Source organism: Numenius arquata, chromosome 9 (genome assembly GCF_964106895.1).
Source record: "Numenius arquata chromosome 9, bNumArq3.hap1.1, whole genome shotgun sequence".
NCBI lineage: Eukaryota > Metazoa > Chordata > Aves > Charadriiformes > Scolopacidae > Numenius > Numenius arquata.
In genome coordinates, this window is record NC_133584.1 from 27,396,808 (window position 1) to 27,400,701 (window position 3,894).

The window sequence follows — 3,894 nt, forward strand, 5'->3', positions numbered from 1 at the left end:
TGAGCTGCCGTGTTTATTTTCCACCTTTGGAAAGGCAAGTTTAACCCCCCCCCCCCCCCCTCAACTCCACACAGCCCCCCCCCTTCCCAGGCTGGCCCTGCCAACTGCACCCTGAGCCCTCTGCCAAAGCCGACCCTAATGAAGAGGTTACAAGTCACCTTTGAAAGGAAATCGCGGGAGGGATCCGTTTCCTAAAGCAGAGGAAGGAGCTGCGTTTCGGCCAGGGTTGGGGTTCTGGTTTCAGAGCGTGCCCCCCCCCCACCCCCCCCCCCTCCCTCGCTCTGCCCTTTTCGGCTTTAAGCACTTGTCTACACTCAAATCCCCCAGCAGCACTGTTCGCTGGGGGGGGGGATATTCGCTTCCCGGCGCTGGCAGAAAGCCTTAAAAGGCTTTCTGGCTTGATCCTCTCCCCCGGCAAAAACTTAAAAGGATGCTTTAGGAGTATAAATAATAACAATATGGGCGGCAGGAGGAGGGGAGAGGTGGGCAGCGGCTGCGGTGGGGAGAAAAGGGGCTAGAAATGGGGCAGGAGCAGCCGTTCGTGGTGGGGAGGATCAGCCCTTGCAGGGGGGGGCTCGTCGCGCTAAGGGAATAGCAGTGTGCAATTCCCAAAGGAAGCCCCCACCCCTCAAAAAAAATATAATAATCCCCCTCCCTCTGCCCTTCCATCAGGCTGCGAGCTGGAGGTTGCTAATCGAGAGGGAAAGCCGTGCGAATCCCCCGGCTTTCTAGAAACTCTCCCAGCTTACAAAATGGGGGACAACAAGGGTTACAGTGCGGGTTAGCGACCGGGCTCAGCTCGCAGAAAGGGCTGGCAGGGTGATGCTTTCTAATTTTACCGCTGGCCTCCATCCCGCCCGCGCTGCCAGCCCCGGCCGGGGGGTCCCGGGGGACCGATGGCACCTGTGGGCTGAAGGGGGAGGGTGGGGGAAGCTCTCTGGCAGCCTTGGGAAGGGCTGCGGGAGGCACTGGCTGGTTTCGGGAGCCTGGCAGGGGCAAGGTGCCTTTGTGCAGGCATCAGGAGTGCTTTTTGGGCAGGAGTGTGGGAATGCTGGGCTCCTCTGGCTGGGGATGTTGTCCTGGGTCCGCAGGCAGGAGCTGGTACTACTGCCCGGTGTTAGGTTACTCCTGTCCGCAGACACGGGTTTTCCCCGTGGATCTCTATATAAATCCTGCTCCCTCCCCATCTCCTGCCCCTTTTCTGTTCCTGAGCCCCTTCCAAAGCACGGACAGCCGATATGGCCCCGTGCTCGCCTGCAAATCCAGCCCTGAGCAGCTCCTCAGCAGATCCAGAAATAGCGTGCGTGGCTGCGGGGGACCTTCCTCCATCCAGCTTTGCTGGTGCACCTTTGCGTGGTCCTACAGGCTCCGTGACCCCCTGGATGGTGCCCGCAGCATCCCTGCCAAGTGGGGGTGTGTGTGTCAGGGATGGGACATTGCACGTAGCCCCCAGTAACGCGGCGAGAGTCCTGTGCTGGGGGTGGATAATATTGTTACTGGGGTCCAGGTGCTGGTTTTGCTCTTCAGTTCGTGCGTTGGAGCGGTTTCAGGTTCGGGGGTCCCTGCTCTGGCTGTGAGGAGCTCGCTGGAGGCGGTTAAGCCCGGTGAGGAGGAGGAGGGAGGGACAGATGCACGCTGAGAGGCGCTGGGTTCTGCCAGCCAAGCTTTCCAAGCCATCTGGGGCTTGCCCGTCTCCGGTTCGGGTCCCTGAGATTTATGGCTGGAGTGACTTTCTAATCACACTTTTGCCATCTGCCTGTTGGCCTTTAGCATCTCCCTCTCACCTGTCACCCAGCCCTGCCTGCTCCTGCCCGCTCCTGCCCACGCCACCACGAGGAGCACCCTTTCCTCCCCACTGCCCCAGCCACTCCTCCGAGGTGCAGCCCTTGGTCCTGCGGGTCCCTTCTCCCTTGTCTTCGCGGGTGGGACGCTCTGATCTCCTGAACTACTCATTGGCAAGGCTGAATCCTAATTCTGGTGTGGCCCACAGGTCCTGCACCAAACTCTACTCCGGCCAATGCATCTTCCCACCGACCCTCTTCGCTCTGCTGCTGCCTCCCATCAATGGTGACTTCCCTCCATGTCCTCCAGCAAAGCAGCTCGTTCCTCCTCCAGGTCTGCTTTTAACGTCCTTCCTTTCCAGCTCCAGAAAGGTGATGGCTCAGTGACGACAAGAAGGAGTAAAAATCTGGCTGGGGACATTGGTAGAAGAAGGTTTCGGTGGTGCAGCCACGAGAACATGAGCTGAACTGGGTGCCGACGCCCACACGAATGGTGCGGTGGCACCAGCTGATGTTCAGCTGATGCGCTTCTTCCCTGGCAGCTCTGAGCTGGAGCCTCCACAGCCGAGCACGTGGAGGTTGCTGCTGGCGCTTTTCCTTCCTGGCAGGCTGTAAAAATTAGTAGCGTCTTATTTTATTTCTCTGAGCGGAGAGCTGGCCGCTCCCGGCCCACAGGATGCAGTGCTGCAGGGTGAGCGTCCCCCATCTTTTCACCGACGTCCTCAGCTGTGCTCAACCAAAACGCGTTTCCAGCACAACGAAAGCCTCTGCAGGACGTTTCCGCTTCCCTGGGAATAACGACCGTCAGGAAGAAGGATGGGGCTTTGAGCAACCTGGTCTGGGAGGTGTCCCTGCCCAGGGCAGGGGGGTTGGAACTCGATGATCTTTAAGGCCCCTTCCAACCTAAACCATTCTGTGGTTCTATGATAAGGTAGTTGTTTTTGGAGGGCTCTTTTGCATTTTCTTTTCTTCTTCTTCTTCTTTTTTTTTTTTCTCTCCAAGAAAAGCATGCCTTGAGAGCGGAAAGGGAAGGTTTCTCATGAGGCTTTTCTGACAGTGCCATGAGCGGGAAGGTAAAGGCTTTGCTTGAGGTGGGTGCTGTTGCCCCCCCCCTCCCTGCAGCAGCCAGACCCTCCTTGTCCGAGAGGTTTCCGTAGCCATGCCATTGTTTATGCATAGGAAACCTGCCACTGGCCTGAGACAAGGTCACGACCAGCAACGTCTGTCTGTGTGCCAGGATATTTTTGAAGCTCAAAAAAAAAAAAACCCCAAACCTATAAATTTGCATTTTGAGGAGGGAAAGGAGAAAGCCTTTTATTGCTGTGTTGATTTTAAAATAAAGGCAGCTCTTTGAATTTGCTGCAGGATTTGAAATGTTCGCCTAAGTCCCAGGGAGATGAATTAATGGCCAGAGAACAAGAGAACCTATCAGAGTGGCATGATTACATGTATTTACCACATGGCTGTCATTTCTCCAGGGGTGATCCGGGGGAGAGAGAGACCGTACAAACGTAGAGCAAGAATTAGGTTATTTGAATCCCATTGGGCAGAAAGGAAAATTGCAGGCTGCGTTCCCCAAGAAAGCGTTTTAACTCTTCTGCAGGTGTTTTGCCTTCGCTGCGGTCTGTAAAGGTTCCAGCAGAAGGTATGGTGGGAAGATGCCCTGCTTCCACTGCACCGAAAGGTGGCTGCTGGAGAACTCGGTCCTGGCAAGTGCCATGGTTGAGGGTGCCCAAAAGCTTTTCCAAGACCATTGTAGATGCCTGCACCTGGAAAAAGTGCTAGGGCTGCCCTTCTCCTCGGTGCAGAGACATGGGGCATGTTCTCCTGACCTTCTCTAGCTGTCCACCCTGGGGGAGATGGCTTACACCCTGGTGGTGCAGGGTCTTCTCCACTGTCTGGAGAGGAAGCCTGGGCATGTAACGCTAGTGGAGGCAATGCCAATGTCATGTAAAGATGAATCCCAGCTTGGAACAAACAAGCCCTTGATGACGACACCTTTGGTAATTGGCTAATACTCATTGCTTTAAAACTTCTGCCTTTCATTTGATGCTGACTGGTTCGTGCGTTACAACCAACAATACCCTTGTTTCTCCCACCTGTGCCATCCGAG